The sequence below is a fragment of the Dufourea novaeangliae genome, unplaced genomic scaffold, assembly GCF_001272555.1.
Source record: "Dufourea novaeangliae isolate 0120121106 unplaced genomic scaffold, ASM127255v1 scaffold6, whole genome shotgun sequence".
NCBI classification, from domain to species: Eukaryota; Metazoa; Arthropoda; class Insecta; order Hymenoptera; family Halictidae; genus Dufourea; species Dufourea novaeangliae.
This window is the reverse complement of record NW_015373900.1, coordinates 3,514,356-3,533,801: the sequence shown is the minus strand read 5'-3', so window position 1 is coordinate 3,533,801 and position 19,446 is coordinate 3,514,356. Positions and strand designations below refer to the sequence as shown.

At 35.6% G+C, this 19,446-nt stretch overlaps 1 protein-coding gene across 1 annotated transcript in view; it reads left to right on the top strand.

Moving 5' to 3' along the window:
• The first annotated feature begins 518 nt into the window (after positions 1-518).
• The window catches only part of LOC107193604, a 116,980-nt gene continuing 98,052 nt past the window's right edge, over positions 519-19,446 (top strand). The window contains exon 1 of the mRNA XM_015583083.1: positions 519-720. The gene's annotated coding sequence lies outside the window, so the exon portion shown is untranslated. The remainder of the gene's footprint in view (positions 721-19,446) is intronic.

Here is a 19,446-nt window from a genome sequence, read left to right as displayed (position 1 = left end):
TTGTTTGATACTCTCAATATATGTATTAATAAATAGGCAACACTTCATTTATGTTAACCATTTTGTTCACCGAAAAAAAAGTTCCCCAAAAATAACGATTTTCAGGGTTTCATAGTGGCAAGACCCTTAATTTTTCCTAATTAAATTTTCTTCTATCTTGTACCGTTTTAAAACTACGGTTTGTCCCAGTTGAGTGGGACACCTTGTATACCTACATAGGCAAGCACAACGAATGGACGCATCTCATTCATTCGCCTTGGGGAGAGAGAGATAAAAAAAATATATATATGTATGTACGCTCAGAGGTATGTATCGGTTCCAGTTCTATTGTTCCCGGCCGCGCAAACGCACACGCGAGTATCGAGTGTACCCGCGCGCGCAATTTCGCCCAGGTGGGCAACGTATACGCGAGTCCGAGTCGAGGCGAGTATACCCGCAAGGTGGTCGTCCGGGGACCAATCGCGTGGCGGAATAGTTAGGCGCCGTCTGTAGTCAGACGGTGTCGTCGCTTGTGAACGGAGTGCCGCGTCGTCAGTTGGTGCTCGACCGTCGCACGTGTAATACGTTCGTTCGTTCGCTCTCTTCGCTTGTGATTTTTCGCGAACGTGCGCATTCGCGTTCCCTCGGAAGTTGACCGTGACGACAAAGTTTTGTGATCGTGATCGTTCCTCTTCGTGTCCGGTGCGCGCTGACCGGTTTGGTGTATCCTCGCGACAACAGGTAGGGGATTTTTTCGTTATCGTAATTTATCCATAGGAGAAATTTCAGGATTTTTTTTTGGAGTAGCAAGAGATGTCCGAAATTTTTGTAACACCTGGAGTTTTGGTGGAATTTTGGGAATGTTGTTTTTTCTTTTAGTTTATTGATGCTTGTATGATCGAGAATACAGTTTGTCGGTATGGTTTGTGAGTAAATATGAGGGGTAAATTGTACGTGGACATGGGTCCTGAAATAGTATGTTAACCCTCTTCCTTTCCTTGTGTAAATTTGATATATTTCTTTCTAGGAAATGCATGTTATTCTGTCATGTGTAGGTAAATTTACCTGAGGTTGACTTTTATTTTAAAGAATTTGCAAATTTAACTATTTATCCCTTTATTATATTAATTTTTTATTACTGTGTCAAGTTGATACCGAGGGACAAATTAAGTTGGGAAAATGAACGACAGATGAGGGTTCAAAATTTCAAATAAAATTAATTAGTGAAAGTTTAATAATGGGCTTGTTGTATTAGGATGTACAAATAGATGATAATGATACTTGTTTCGTACGTGTATTTGAACTAGGTTTACAATTTTAAATTAGTAAAAATATATTTTATATACTGTACAAATATATATACTGAAGTAATATTTCCGTTATTATTATTACACTTAATATTTTTCTATTATTTTTAATACCTTGTTTGTATGAAATTTCTTCTTTTTTCTATTCATGGACCCTACTGGCAATTTGATTGTTTAACTTTAGACCACTCTGTACATGAATTTTCTAATGAATCGTAGAGGTTTTTTGATGACTGTATACAAATACGTGTCCGCGAACGTTTCGTTTTTATTGCTGAGTATAGGAGTTATATGAATAGTTTCGATAAAGGTGTAACATAATATGTACCCTGTTGTGATTAAACTGCAGAATTTATCAGTTTATAGCATATATGTTGAAATACGTAAAAGAGGACAAACGAGAAAAACTGATGAAGTTTAATGGCACTTTTATATTATTATTACTCTAATATAATTTTTAAGGAAGAACAACTATTTCCAATTTGCTTCTCAGAGTACGGAATTTGCAGAGAAATTTTCAGTTTAATTATGATAAATGATATGGAATGATATGTATAAAAGTGATATTTTTTAATTAATGTAACAATTTGTCGACTCTATGAGTTATTTGGAAAATTCTTATTGGAAAATTCTTGCTCCTGATGAACCTGTTTCTTTATCTTGGTGCTCCCAATCAGAATTCATACTCATTCAATTATTATAACTCGAAATTTTTTCAAGTAAAATTACATTTTCATATTTTTGTATTAGAATGAGACATACAGTATCAGAAATGTTGGTAAGAATAAAAATTTGTGTGAAGTATATAATTTTTACAGTTGGTTGTAATCTTCAATGTACACTTGTATTGTTGGTACAAGAATTATTATACAAGAATGAACACTAATTATTATCTCGAATGTACACGAAAAAAATGAGTCATACTGTAAACTAAAAAGTTTACAGTGGCTGGTTATAATCATTCCTTGCAAAGAAATATGACGAATTCCCTGAAGTCTTCGAAGATAGAGTGTTATGCTAATGCTTGAACGCTTTTTTCTTCATTTTTTTTCCTTCCTGCCAATGTACAACATTATGAATGAATTATGGATTTTATGCACTTATGGGATATGCAAGTGTATAAAACACTGCGCAGTACAGCTTCGATCGGTGGTTTTATTTCAGTTTTAACTTAATGCAGATGGCAAAGTAAATTTCTTTCTGTTATTTTTGAAAAATAGTTCAGGAATATTAGGGATTTGTTTATATTAGTACGTTTATATTGAATAAAAGGTGACCATCGGAATATTTTACCCATCAATTGACATTGATTTAGATAAACGACATAAAACTATTATAGATAATGCTACCAATATTGGATTAACTCGTATCGATCTAATAATAATTCCACAGCTGAAATTAGACAAAGAGATATCTTGCTTTGATCCTTTTTGATATGTCTGTATAGAATTTACATAAACGTTGATACTACGTGACAGTAGACATGGAGCGAATTGAAATTGTAATATGACGAAATTCTGCTCCAAGCAGTTTAGGAAAACAGTCGTTCTTTTGCTACTTTCCTTCTTATTAACATAAACGAAGACATAAAATTCCTCCATTCCAATCCTCAAAGTTTAGTTCCTTCAGGTTCCTTAAAATTTCGCCTCATGCAGGAAAAGTACGAAATGGTTATTGAAGAACAATGTTTGAAGGGACTATGAAAATTATACTCTTTCACTTTTTACACTGGCCTTGATTTTACTTTAATGATTAATGAGAACGATTGTATTTATTTAGCGTTGTTTGCTCAGATTGACAATTTTTAAACTAGTAAACATCAAATAAATGTCTATGTATTAGATTTGAACCGTGAATTGAAAAAAATCGCTAGCAAAATTATTAAGGTCATTAGTATTTTTTGAAACTAGAGCTTTTTACTCCGTTACAACGTAATATAAGAGCTGGAATTATTAATATACATTTGAAGAGATGAACAAAATTATGGTATGATATACTGCAAAAACCAGCAATGACTGTGACATTGACAAAAACGGATGGCCAAACGGTGTACCTAAAATCTCGAGATCCACTCATCTGAAATAAAAAAATCGAAGTTTTTTCTTAAGACTTATAGGAATGGTTATCGTATCAAGCACTTTTATTGACAAACAATTAAAATTCGCTGATTGGTACCTGCTTTGTGAAAATGTCCTAAAAATAGGTAATCATTTCATTAAAAAATATTGAAGAAAAAATGTATATGTTAACCCCTCTGCAACGGTGGACGAGATATCTCGCCACGTGATTTCTCGTCCATCGGTGCGAAGGGGTTAACCAAACCATCTGAATACGATAACCATCCCTGTAGGTTTGAAGAAAAACTTTGGTTTCTAATTTCAGATGAGTGAGTTTCAAGATTTTAAGTTACCGTTTGGGCATCCGTTTTTCTGAACGTCACAGTCATTGCTGGTTTCTGCAGAATACATTAAACAAAATAACATTAAAAAAAGTTGTTTCATGTCTTAAAATGTATATTAATAAATTGCAGACTGATTGTTTGTACTATGTGTAGTAGTTTTCTTTTATAAAAAATTTATAAAAGCCGTTTCTTTACAGCGTTTACACCAAAATGTATCCTTATCACGTAATCGCCATCATAAAATATTCTCATTATAATCATTATTTACTAAAGTTTCATTACGTGCAATGAATTTACGATCCAACTCGATGTGCACGGGTGAAAACTGATCCAGCCCTGCAAGCGAACGGTTAATCCATTCGTTCCCCCTGTTGCCATATGGCTACGTATTTTAAATTACGATATAAAATATTAATATCATGTATTTTTCCATATGTGTGAATATACATATAATAGTTTCGTCTAGTCCTGTATAGATGGTATGGCACAGACTTGAATGTACATTTAACAGTTTATCGATAAAATAAAACATTATTTATCTTCTGTCTCCTTCATTTTATGGAATTCAAGTGTTGTGCAATATTACAAATACAATAAAAACTTACAAAACTCTAATTCCTTTCCAATATTTCAATACAGTTTACTGATAAATGATAAGAAAACTAGGGTTTTATTATGTATAATAGCATTGTGGTGAAAATTATATACAACTGCGATAAAGGTAAAAAAAGTTTCTAAATAACAACGAATGAAAAACAGCATTAAACGGTTTCAACATGTTAAAATGTTTTTGTGAACCACTTATATGTCATGTAATATACACAAAAACACAATAAAATGTGTCTTTGGTGATTTTTAAATAATTTAGAAGTGAAAGGGTTTTTGGATTAGTTAAGTAACCCGATTGACACAACGAACCTTGTTGTATGTTTCCACGATGCAGATGACATCGAAAATTGCCTCGACCTCGACCGGGCGGAGTGTTTCGTTTTCTGCACGTTCTATCAGAAAATTTATTCGTATTTCGCGTGCCGCAAAGTCCGGATATTATCGCTGCACTCGACAGTCTCCGCATACAAAGAACCACCTGAACTTTTCCGTCAAAGAGTTCCAGATCGTTCCCCGCGGACGGTGGATTACAAATTCTTGCATCCCGCGAAAAGTTTCGCTTCTTCCGATGATAGATCATCGCCGAAGAATTCCAGGCACGCCGTGATCGCGATTCCTCGATCTAATCTCTACATAATTACTGGGGATTATTAAAAAAAAGAAAAGAAAATAATCATACCACCAGCAAATATTTCTACTGCGTTTATCTCCGTTTAACTGATTAGCATTATTACATTCTGCCGACCAGATATCGCTGATGGTACTACTGATTTCCTGGCTAGATAAGTTTGGCGAAGGTGTTTCGAGCAACAGATATACGCCTCGTCCCTTTAGACGAAATGATTTACGTTATGGTGTAAACGTTGTGAAAAAAACGGCATTTTTAGGACTTTTGTAAAAGAAAACTATAACACATAGAGTAAATAATCAGTGTGGGATTCATTAATATACATTTTGAGAAATATAATGAAACTTTCCTGAATGGTACCTGTTTTCGTGAAAGTGTTACAAAAATAGATTATTTTTCATAGAGAAATGTTAAATGACAAATGTATTGGTTAACCGGAACTTCTGAATCTGCTTGATACGTTACCATAAAACGTTATTCGTTTTTCCGCTAGACCTTCCTACGTTATACGGGTTGTTCTATTGAAATTGACAACACACAAAGTGCTTAAAAAAATAAGTTTTCGTATTAGTGCAATACACAGTATGTTTAATTTTTCTAACATATATGCAACAACTTGTCTATTACCCATAGCAAAAAATATTTAACCAAACCAACTAAACGTTACGTGTAGAATACAGAATGAGAAAAATAAACAATGACTGAAACCATGATTATTATTGATCAGTGTTCATATTTGCTAAATTCGTCTTGTTCATACAAGACTCATGTCAAAGTTTTTTTTTTCTATGAATACACTGTTTCTCCATGGTAGGTACAAGTTATTTATGGTTCAATATATATTTCTAAGCAATATAATTCTAAGCATTAACATAAGCATCGCTTTTGTCTGTTTATTTCTTGATGTTAAGTGCTACTATGTGGGAAACCAAAAAAAGTCTTCACAAATTTTTCGAAACAAGTAGTATTTCTCAGAATGGATAATAATGGATTAGAGAACATGGGTTCGAAAATTACCTGTTTCATAGGTGTAAAAAATACCACATTTTTTTTAATGAAGAAATATTGGGCAATGTCATAAATAACGTCTAGCTTCTACAATATTCATTGTGCACCGATTACTATTCATGGTTCAACCCAATATTACTTCTCCCATCGAATAACACGTTTTCTTTGATAATGTCTTTTTGCACCGCATTATACATTCGATGATCCATTCCATTCACAAAGAAGCTTTATACTGATTCATAACAGTGTAAAAATCTACCGCTAATCCTACAACTTTTTCTCATCGCCAGAAGAACTTTTGAATTCGCTGCTTAATTATTTTAACGTCTCGAGTGGTGTTTACTATTTTAAAAAGAGCAAAAGTAAAAGCATAATAATTTTTAACGTATAGATGTTAATAAAATTGTTTCCCTATACGTCACATACTCGTTAGTTTCTTTATTTATTTACGTATCAAAATAAAAATAAAATAGTAATACACGACTCAGTATAAACTGCTCGCAGTACAAATTAATAGAGATAAAAGATATTGAAGAATGAAACGCATAAAAATATATTACACAGACTGATGTAGCGAACAAATAACAGTGCACAGACGAGTTAAAAATATTTCTTGTAGGTATTAGAAATTAAGACTGCTAATTTTTTAGATTTCTGGTTAACTCAAATTTACAGAGTAGAATAAAATAAAAACGTAGGACTAGACTCAAGTAATTTTTCTATTTTATTTTTGTACTTATAAGGTTCTTAATACCTTTAAAAAATAGAACTGAAGTGAAAAGTTAAACCTATATTTAGCTATATTAGCATTTATCGTATTTTTGTGTTGTCAAGGTCCTCGATAGAAGAAACAAATATGTACCTGTTTCAGTTCCGCTTTCAGAAATTAGTCTACAAAAATATAAATTTGCATAAATATCTACATTCCATGAAACAGTATCTGCCGTCGAAATCTTAGCGGCAGGATTATTGTTAGAAATGCTCGATTTGTTGACTTCGTAGTGAAAAAGCGGTCAGTTAATGCTCCTTCGTGATTCCCGTCGCCGTAACACCGTTCGATTAACGCTGTCACGCGGACGCTCGTCTCTGGGGAGCGACAAATATCCGCGTTAGCAGGTGGGGTTCTCGATTACCTACTCTAGTTCGGAATAGGCTGCTGGCACGCATGGTTGCACAACGTTTCTTTGCAAAATTATATCGGTATTTTAATTCCCTTAAATGGGCGAATTAAATCTTACTCATCTCATTAATACAGTATTATAATAGGTGTACGACTAGATAATCCAACATATTTCGTTAAATTCCATATTTATTTTACAGGAAACCCCAAATCTATACCATCTTAGTGATATTCGCCCTCTTGATTAAATATTAGCCACCATTTTTACTTAAGGGAAGAAACTTAACCTATAAAACCAATATGTCTAATTCCCTTGAATGGGTGAATTAAATCTTACTTTTTCCATTATTACTGTATTACAGTGGGCATACCACTAGGTAATCTAACATATTTCATTAAATTCAATGTCTACTGTCTAGGAAATCAGTTATCTATGCCGTGTCAGTGATATATTTGTCTTTATAGTTCAATACCTCGCCGCCATTTTGATTCAATGAAGTAAACCTAATCTATAACAAAGCGAACAAGTTCTAGTTCGTTCTGAGTTTTTGTAAGTTAGTTCATAAAAACCTATTTTTGCGCAAACCAATTGAAATGTCAGTTTACAATTTGAAAAAATTCAGTTTATTCAGAACTCAGTTCACTTTTTGTATTCTTCGTTATCGGTGTAACAGCAAATGTATCCACATTTCAATAAACTAATCGTATTTATGGAACATTAATTTTACACGTAGAATCTCTTCCTTGCTGGTTAGTGCCATTGCTTCGTGGTACATTCTGTACACCAAATATTCGCTCGTTTGATGTTCGCAGTTACAAACATCAGCAGAAAGCAATCGCGTGAGCAACGCTCGAATTAGAGACGGAATCGGCCGCGTCGGATCGTAATTAATAATCGCGGAAAAGATGGATGATCTTTGGAATTATATGCATCGAGCGACGATCGGATGGAACTGAACACGGGAGCGATGATTATTAAGCGTTTTATACGCTAGATGTGACTGAAATAGAATCTGACGGTGCTTCTATGGCTTGTTCTTCCTGTGTAAACGTGTAATTTCGCGATCGCCTACCTTCGTTGGTATATGGTGCAGGTCTCGTTTTCGGGTAATAGGATGTAAAACGTTTCTTTTAACTTCCAGTATTTTACCGGTGTAACCGTCATTTCAAAAGTGCGACAAAGTTTGTCGCCGGTTAGTATATAACTTTTGTCAGCAAGGATCTGTAGTTCCACCGATGTGAAGTAGATCTCAATGTGTTTTTCGGTTGAGAAACTCGAGTATCTATTCTTTCCAAAAAATAAATAAAAAATAAAAGAATAGAAAAATAGGTCGGTTGAATATCGATACTTCCGACTTCAAAATAAGAAAATATAATATATATATATATATCAGTCTCATCATTTTGAAATAATGATTGAACCCAGATAGTACCGTACATCCTAAGGACTTCCGTTTCATGTCCAGTTTATATCCAAATGTCCTATGTCCATTTTGGACATCCCTAGGACGTTCGTAAGACTTAATTTCGGATGTTCTAGAAACATCCGTCCCAAAAGTCCTACGGATGTTCTCAAGACTTAAATTTTGGATGGTTTCGTTTAATATTTTTGCCAATATCATTCCGTGCAAGGTGATGAAACCCCATGAACAAGGTGTCAGTCTTTAAAGAATCAAAACCTTAAGAAAGTTGAAAAAACATGTTTTTTCTTAAACTGTCTCTAACCAATACAGAATCAGAGTTTTGCTGTGAAAATAGAAATAAACACAATGTACTTGGAGATCATAATCCCCGGACCTATATTTTCATTATAATTCGTTATAGGAAATTTAACCTTTTATTTATTAACATGAACTAACTCGATCTAGTTTCTACTAAGTGCGGAAATCGCAGGAAAGTTAATCTTTTATTTGTTAAATACAAACCAACCTAACCTAATGCCTATTACCTAGCACAGAATAAAACTTAACCGCAAATTTAAATATTTGGGAAATGTTTCTTATACGTCTTTTAAGATATTACCATAGCGTTTTTAAAATCTCTTTAAACGTTCCCAAAACATATAGGGAATGTTACTTTTACACATTCGGGAAACGTTCTGAGAATGTTGACACAGGACGTCCTCAGGACGTTCCACTTTGTAAATAGGACCTTCCTAGGACATTTAAAGATCTTAACCAGGACCTAACGGGGACGTATGAACCTTTTCGGGACATTCTCCGAATGTACAGAACGTCCGGAACGTACGTCCATTGGACATACATAGGACGTTTTTGTGCTATTTGGGAAGGGTCAGGACGTTAAAGGATTAACACATTAAGTGCCATTTGTATCCAAATGAATATGATACATTTTTCCCTGTATTAGTTTGAATACTGTGTCCTTCATTTAGATTCGACTTTTTTTTGTAGTGGCCAGAAGCAACATAACTCTTTTTACATGCTGGCACCTTCACCAGTTAACCGTTTAACGGTGGAATTTTGTTTCGAAAATGTGTATCTGCGTGCGTGGTATATTTGATTCCTTTGTTCTACCAAAAGAAGTATATTTTTCAATTTTTACTTAAACTTCAATTTTTATAGCATAAGGTATTTTATTTTTTCACATGACGAGTATACTCGTCATTACCCAAAAAGTGGTTGTGTCCTCATGACGAGTGTACTTGTAAAACACCGTTAAATCGAAAATAGTATGGTATTGTTACGTTCTACCCGATAGGTAACATGTATTGTGTATCGTCAAAGCGAGTGGCTTTGGGATGGCGGCGTTGTTCTGGTAACGGCGCCCAACATAGAGAATGTAGAGTCGTAGTACGACCTTGGAAGGAGAAGGATATGTCAAAGATAAGACCCCCTTTTCTTAAAATAAATAATTCTTCTTTTAACACACTTTGTCCTTTCATTATTGGAGATGATGTCGCGCCCACGCAACAGTATTATCCATTTTTCATAATGGTTTGATGTCAATTGGTAGACGAAACATAATATGTATCATCCCGTAATAGCGCTTTTGTCAAGTAGAAGCGGTGAGTAATAGACAGACACAATAGCCAGTCCTATTTAAAGCTTGTCTCTAAATGAGGCTGCAAATTCAATTTCGACAAAAACAAAATCTAGTAAAAAATTTGATTATACATATTCGGTTAGTTTTTGTATCGTCTATTGAATTTTGATGGTCACGAGTAGTATTTATTGAAGACATTCAATTACGTTGTCATATTTTTTCGATTTTTCATCACATTCGATAAGTGTTTTAATACTTCTAAACAGATTGTGGATTTTATATACGTATAGCATGTACAATTTTCTAAAATTTAATCCAGTAGGAAGTTTAATAGATTGTAATGAAGTTGTTGTATTATCCGAAACCTCATAAAATTCTTAAGAAAGCAAACGTGCTTCTAATCCACGTCAGTTTTGATAAATCATTTCATAGACATCTACATTTGTATGGACATCCCACAGTCCACTTAAAATCATGAGCGCACAGGACTCTCCTAAGTGTTCATGGTCACGTGCCATATAAAACCAAAGTGTGCTTACTTTGTAATCCATTCGAGTATAAGTATGTAAAACAGTTAAATAATTAAAGATAGGACGGCTATAATGTCTAAGAAGGGTCACGAAAGTATTCTTCGAAAGTAAAGAATTTTTAACAGAACTTAAGGTAAGTGAATCGTAGATTTCTGAGCATAACGATCTACACCTTTTTTTCGTGATCGAAGCTTGACATAGTTAGGTGCATACTTATAAATAGAATGTAGATTTTTATGCAAAACGACATTTTACAAAGTAATTCGTAAGAAAAGAACCGAATGTAGAAACTTCTTTCTTCTTTCAAAGGGTTAGATCACCTTGGATACGTCAAAATCATAGTCATCTTCGTGTAGTCGTGAGGTTGAACATTGCTCAAAAAGATGTTTGCTCATTTTGGCTCTACTGCCACCATTTTGTAAAAAAAAAACAAACAAAAAAATTCGTTTTTTCCCGCCGAAAGTTATATAATAAAACACTTTACATTCAATTTTCCATTTATTTCATTATCTTCCCCCAAAAATTGCCGAAAATGACTATGACTTTGACTCGTTTAAGGTGGCCTAAGTACTTAAGTCTCTTATTGGGTACAGGATAAAATACAAAAGTCTGTACAACTAATGAAAGTTTTGTCTTTTATTGTATTTCATAGAGCCCTATAGGCTATAATTGCATAAAATCCGCAGTCTACGTATAAATATATGGCACGATATTCGCGTTCGCCAGGTAATAACGAATCCTAGATGAGACGGTAGTCCGTCCAATAGTAACGGATAGATCGTCGCATAATTTGTTACGGTGCCCGGCCGCCAGGAATCGGATACACGATGACCATTGCGAAAATATTCCCGGATAATTTCGCACATACCGCGAGCTCCATGCAGATGATTCCCGGCTTACGTCATTCACCGTGATGTAATTAACCACGGAAGTTAACGAGCGCCAATCATCGGGTTGCTGGAGCGTTCAGGGAGCGGTGAAGCTCACACGGAATGTCGCGGAATTCTGTGTGAAACGTATGTAATGTCGTCTACCTCCTTTCGGATATAAATCATCGATAACAATGATTGTCACCGAAGTTCAGGTAAATCAATGGGGACAATGATTGCTGGAATAATAGGACGTGAGTGATTACTAGACTGCGGATTTTTATGAAAAATAAAAGTTTCTAAAATATTTTTTAAAGACAGGAGCAATTGTAGAAATTTATTTTCCCTCTTAATCATCTTATTGAGTTCAGAATAAAATAAAAAACTCGTTGGATCCGATGTAAGTTTTGTTTTTTATCGTATTTCACAGAGCCCTATATGCTATAAATGCATAAAATCCGCAGTCTAGTGATTACATACGTTGATTCGTGCTGGATAATCAGTAGACTGCTAATGTTTGTGCAGTTGCAGCGTACATTCGTGTCCAAGATACATTAAAATAATAGGTTGTTTCATCGTAAATGTTGTTTTTGGGCTGAAAATTGTTAACCCTCCGTAGGCAATGTGGGTCGTAGACGATCCAAGTAAATTCCCAATTTTTTAGAACTTTCCTCTGAATTTTTATTTTTAATGAAAAAAGTATTATACATTCGACACGATTGTACAATATAGTAGAGACTTTGATAATTATCCCACAATTTTTGTAGATTTTTTGAAAGCCTAAAGCAGTAAAAAAAATTGGGCTTAGATATAGATGACCCAGTTTGCCTACGTAACGTGGAAAAATATGTTTGCCTACGGAGGGTTAATGATTGTAACTTATCTGGAGGTGAAGATTTTTAATCGACAATAAGATTCATCTATGTAAATTGACACACACCTTTACCAACCAGTTACAAGTTTATTGGTCCCAGTTTCATAAAAATTAAGATGGCTGCAATGCAGTGCACCAACCTAATAGAAATTTTAATTAAATAAACTTCTATTCAACCCCTGTTTCTGTAAAACAGATCAGAACGATATGAATCTGTATAAATATGTACAGTCTACTGATTCTGTTTTGTATTTAGGCGATGAGTAGGGAGCGTAAATAGGTCGACAGCGATTCTAGAATTCGTGGCATTCGAGCGAGAAAAGTCTTCCGCGACACGCGATATCGAAGGATCGCGGAACGAGATTCTCGACTGAACCGTGGAATTTTCGGTATCGGAGTACCCACGATAATTTATCCGCGAACGGAAATCGCCAGAGGCGCGTCGCTTCCCGTTTTCGTCGTGGTGTTTCGTCATTGCGTCTCGTCAACCCTCTAGTACCGGTGGTAGTAGTCACAAAGACTTCGCTGATTCCATTTTTCTTATTTTCTTCTTTTCTGTAGTTTCATCAATATAGGTTAAATTTCATCAAGTCGCATTATTTTGTCAAATAAGGTTCTGTTCAACACGGTTGTCAGTTCAACATTGTGGAAACTTACGGGTCGGCTAATCGCTTTTGGAATGACTCTGTCAATGTCCCCATTTCTAATCACATCCCGATTTCTGCTCAGTACGTATATTTTTTATTTAATGTAAAAAGTTAAATAATAAATTAGTCATGCCACAAATTATTTGAATTAGTTCAGTATTACCGTACAAAATGCTGCAGCCCGCTGTTTAGCAGATGGCAGCATTTTAATAGAAATAAATTTAATAAGTGTATCCGTTGTAAAAAAAACGTGATTTGAACGGTGCCATTGCGATCGTGAATTACACATGGGCGCTGCATTTTTACTAAAAAAAACTTACGGAATCTTTAATATTGTTCGCAAACGTTTGATTTTGGCACTTCCATTTTCGCTGAGCAGAAATAGTGACATTTTATACTTCATATTAAATTAGCTATTATTAAGTTTAAATGTTTTTAAAAACACTTTTATTTAAATTGAATTATAAAGGGAGGTTTAAATTTTATATCTAAAAAGGTTTTTTGTCGATTGTTTCATAAATAAATAATAAAAATCAATAATTGCGATAGCAGAACTCTTACATGATTAGAAATAAGGACATTGACCAAGTTGCAGTACACATACAGTGTTACGAACCCTTATTGGTTTCCGTAGAATGGGCCTTCGTTTTCGAAATATTCTGGTTTAAAGTTTAGATATTAAGATTAAAAAAATGATTTACAGTGCAAAGAACTTTTTAAAGTGAAAAGGAAGTTTCCTTTACCCAACAGCAAATTCGAACGCGGGATCCGCAGCGTCGTAGTCGGTTACTTTACCGTCTCACCCATGGCTGCTTTGTTATGGCATGCTTTACGTAAATAAATTACTATGTAGATGCGTACAAAACTTTAAACCAGAATATCTCGAAAACGAAGGCCCATTCTACGGAAACCAATTAGGGTTTTGTAACACTGTATGTGTACTACATCTTGTGTATAGTGTCATTCTAAAAGCGATTAGCCGACCCGTAAGTTCCCCGTGTAAGTTCAACACGGTTCTAAGTTCAATACAGTTCTGTTCAATACATTTTTGTATAATACCATCTTCATACAACACGGAACAAATTTCCGAGCTACTTGAGGGTTACCTGTATTATATCTATTTTTCCATGATTCCACTTTTCTTATTTTCTTTTTTTGTTTCATTAGTTTACGTTACATTTCATCAAATAACAATATTTTGTCAAATAAGTTTCTGTTCCACACGTTCCCGTTCTACACGGTTCCGTTCCACACGGTTCCGTTCCAACACGGTTCTATTCAACACGCTTTTGTATAATACCGTCTCGATATATCACGGTACAAAGTTTCGAACTACCCGATTACATATTACCTGTATTTATGTATGCATAACCTAAAAGTTAGAGGGCCCCGTGGATTACCTTGGTGGAATCCTTGGTGAATACCTTAGACTTTATCTTGGATATATAGTCCCTCGATACTAGAGGATTAAAGTCGCGTTTCGAAATTCGGTCGACAGTTCGTGACGTCATCGAGCCTCGTAGCCAGGCCGGACAAAATGGCGGCGCTTTTCCGTGGCATAGTTTCGTGGAAAAAGAAAAATGCCAGTTGGTCGACGGGGGATTCGCGATGCTTCCGGCCGTGAGAGCCGGACAAGTTGCAACGGGGAAACCGTTACGTCGGCGAGACGGGGCAAAATGCAGAGGAAACCGCGAAAAAGCTATGCATCGTGGCTCGCTCGCTCGCTGGCAGCCGCGGCAACGCTCGTAAAGTCAAGTTTATGGAAAGAGATCACCGTGGACAGAAACGCGAGACAGCCCCATTCTTTAGCGGCGATCGGCTTCGACACGGGGCTATTGCGATCGTGGATCGACCGCGAAATCGTGAACGTTTGCAATTCTTTGTGACATCGATTTCTTCTTTGCTGCTGCTTCTGACAACAGAATCGTAAGATTGAAATTTTTATTCGGTAAGTCTCAGGTAAATAGAGACCCTTTGTTTTTTATGGTACCGTAAGTTGGGGTAACTTTGACTCGGTCAGGGTACCTTTGTCCCAAGTCAGGAAATGATCATTTTCGATTTTGCAGCTCTGTAAATTGTTAAATGAAGTTGACTTCTTACGTGAAGTCGTAATTCATGTAAAAATACCTGAAAACGAACTGCTGAATCGAAAATTATAGTTTTCTGACTTTGGGACAAAGTTACCCCTGACTCAGCCAAAATTAACCAACTTACGGTAGGAAGAAGGAGGTACATACCAGTTAAATAGGCACGTTTATAGTACTTTGAAACACATAAAAGTACATTAGATGGCAAGTGATTTTTTTTCATGAAAGTACAAATCTTTTTAAAAAGAGTACAATACATTAGCAAATAGATTTGAGTCACTCATTAATCCTCGTCCAGTCGAACCGGGTCATTTTTGACCCATATTTCTGGTCCAATAATATGTGTTACCAGATGATATTTAGTATTTAAAATTTCAATATGGGTCAGAGGTGTCCCGGATTGGCTTGTTTTCGGTTGGCGGTCCGAGGGATAAACATAATATTTATTTCTATTAAAGGTAGTAAAAGGTATTGTTATTTTTATGTCAGGACAATCATTCGAAGTAATAATATTTATGAAAATTTATCTCCCTTTTGAGTCAGCATGCGTGACTAAAATGTATAAAATTTTAAGCCAAGATAATAAAAACTGTATTATATGTGACAAGTACAATGACCACATGAAACGAACAAAGAAATAGCTCATTGTCAATACGCCCTAGATAGCACAGCTAGTGAAATGTTCATATACCGTTAACCAAGCGTGTAACGTACGCACGCACGAAATGCAGCTTTCCGATTCATGTAACTATAGTCATCGTTACCTTCGTACGCTGTTCCGTTTTTTTTCACTTGCACGCACGTTTTCTACAAACAAGATTTCCTTCGAGAAAGTACATACCTTTCCGATCAGAAATGTTACATTTAAAAAGTGTTTCTCTTGCACTATAACTTCTGTTGTTTACAGGAAATATAACGTTGAAATATTATAATTCACTTTATTATAAATTTATTTATTTAATTTTCATGTTGCACGTATTTCCTTGTTTCTTGTTATATTTCGACACAAACAGCAAGTTTCTCTCTAAATTTAACGCACTATTCAAGAATTGAGGTGAGTCATAAGTTAATGTCCAGTGTAAATCATTCTACATTATAAACTGATTACTTCACTTCAGCGATATCGTTTATATGTTACATATTGCACTGTATATAAATTTGATAAAAACTTGTAACTCGTATTAGTATTTCAAATAGTGCAATAATAATTTTAGAAGTACACGTAAATGCCGTAAGTATTGTACATTTCTAACAGTCTTCATCTGTCGACAAAATTTACTCAGAAGAAAGAGAGAACGTAGAAATGAGGATTCTTAATAACAAAACGTTCAAAATGAAATACAATAGTAAACGCAAAAACAAGCATGTGAATATTTCTGATGATCGTATTAATTAGAAAATCAGAATTACAGTTTGATAAAGTATCACATACTCGAAAGGATGATAAAAAATAAGCATTCAGCATAAATATTATTACACAGAATAACAAGAATATACATTTCTTCCTTTCTTAATGATTCTTTTCATCATCACATCAGTTGAAAAAATATTCACCAATTTTCAGTACTGTGGACATAAAGATTACTCAAATCGACCATGCATGTTCAACGAACGTAGAAATCCATCTCATTCGATTATAGCGTTCAACAAGTCCCAGAATGCTGTAACTAAACCTGATTCTTTCTATTAATTAAAGGTTGCTGAACACGATGCTGGTTTTAGTTTTTCCCCTACACGTTACAAACTTTAACTTTTTAGATACAAAGTTAACGCTGTTCAGTTTATTTCGTGAGTTATTCACCTAGTACAATTTTTCCGACTTTATTTCTATCGTATTCAACAAATAATAACAGAAGCAATAATGAATTTAAATAAAATGTAATATATTTAAATGATTAGTTACATACAATATGTATGCAGGGTGTCATGTAAAAGGTGGTACCATCAGGTGGGGATTGATTCTACGTAGAAAAATAATTGAATTTAAAAAACTACTGCAAATGCGTGCACTTAAATAGGAATTGGCTAGCGCGTCTGGTCATTGCCTTCCGTTTCTACTTACTACCCCGAATACGTGAATACAAATCCATACACGCGTTTCCGATTAATCTTTAAAGTCGTTTCTTTCGAAAATGAAGACTCAAATGAAAGAATTTTCTTCTGTATTTTCGATTTATTTTTTAACGCATAATCTATACCATAGATATAGATCCACTCTGTATACCAAATTTACAGTTAAATTAAAAAAAATCCTCAAGTACGATCGAGAATGAGAACACCATTGGATTTACCAATTCGATTGAAATAAAACCGATTTCACGTACGGTCGCGTGATTAGCGCTTGAATAGGATGCAACCAAACTAGGCAAAATCATTACGAGTCTGCGAGATCACGATTAAAATTTACGAGAAACAGTGCAATTAAAATTTACGTCACGTAGGATTAACCGCGTCGGGGGTAATTAGATTGATCGCCCCGGCGAAATGAGTATGGTAATCCATTTGCCTGCTGACGACAGAGAAAGAGAGATAGAGAGAGGGAAAAAAAGGATCGTTTTCCTTCGCTCACAGCCAGGCCTGTCGTATTTTCAACTTTCTGAAACGGGCGCGCGGTAGGGAGCGTGGGACGGAAGAGCCCCCGCTCGATTCTCTCTGTAGGATCGCTCCTCCGATCATTAAACCCCCGTCATTACGGTCGCCGACGAAGTCCCGCTGTTTTGCAAGGGATAAATCAATTACCGAGCATTTAATCTGCCGATTCTGCCTCACTTTTCGCTTCTCGCCTAGCGGACGTGTGACGCACGAGCGATTTTCGAATTCGGCGTGCGTCGACGCGAAAGAAACGGCCTTCTAAACCCCCATTAGCATGGCAATCGACGCTCCATCATCTTTTTTTTTTACTTCGAGCAACGACGAATTAATAAGACCATCTTGTAATTGCCGCGGGGAACGCGAGTTTGCATTTTACGACCGCTTCCGAGCATCGCTGGTTTTCTCTTTTTATCGGGGGTTTTCACCGTCAGGCTTTTCCGCCGTAACTGCGTTTATAGCTGGGCGACCTTGCATCGATTAATCAACTGGATTTATTACCCCACCGATTCCCACGGGTACCTACAGTTGCCATTTCTTGTGTAGCCTGTAACGTACAGAGATTGAAAGGTTATAGGGTCTAGTGCACTTTGGTGAGCAATTTAGAATCTATTTCAAGATTTTAGTTCGTGAAATTGCCGCTAGGAGCTCTGGTTTGAACCAATCTTTCACAATAGACTCACAGGAACCATGTTTCTTGAAAGGTTATAAGGATTTAAATACATCTTGATTAGCAATCATCTATTTCAACGTTTTAGGATCTATTTCAACATTTTCTTCTTGGAATGATTTGTTTATACCAATAGAGGTAGAAATGTAGAAAACTGCCCATACTGGATCACAATTATGGGAATTGGAGGGTTAACACTCGGGTGGCGACGGTTGGGTCTCTTGTAACCTAATTTTCAGCGGCACCACTTGAATTCTCCGATCACGATGAATCATTCAAGTCAGCTGAAAGTTTTCTCCGGTTTAACCCAGGTTCGCTAGGCAAAAGTTGAGGGAATTGTCCTCATCACTTTTACATAACAGCATTGTTTATTATTTAGGTAGGAACGTTCAAATATAGGGAAGTTATATTTAGCAGTGAATTAATTTTTTTTCCCTCTAGTACATAAGGGCTAGACCTCAAAATACTGGACGTTACTGTGTCTGCCGCAAAATTTTTAGGTTAAGTCCGAATTATTCGAGGAAGAGGACTTTGAAGGTTAGTTCTCCTTGTCATTGTCGCGATTATTCACTTACAATTTCATAAGTGTGAAACTATGATAAATGTTCAATTCAGAGATACAAAACTCGGTGATCGAGCTACAGCAAAGACTTTTCAAACTGAAAGTGCGACTTTTGAACAGAACATTTTTGTTTAGTCGAAACCGTTCGCGGAACAGTACTCGAAGGTATTGAAAGATAAGCGGGGATCGTTCGTGGCGAAGAATGCGGCGAATAAAAATAGTCGTAAACTGTAAGGGGCCCATGAAAATAGTCGTCAAGTCGGAATAAAAAGTGTCGTAAAATATACGTTTGCTCGGTCGAAGACGCCGAGGAATCTATGTCTCGCGGTCGAATCGACGCTATCCGCTCCGATTTCGGTTGTGAACGCGGCATAATGTCATTCTTACGCGTTATCTGCTCGCGCGCCCGTATAATACATTACACGGTTATGTAAAGAACACAAAGTCACTTCGTGGAACTTCACAGAAAGGATATTAGGCTTCTCGTTACACTTAATGACAATTTTAACATTGAACCAATTTTACTGTGGACTAACTAGGCGTTAGGAAAACTAATTTTATGA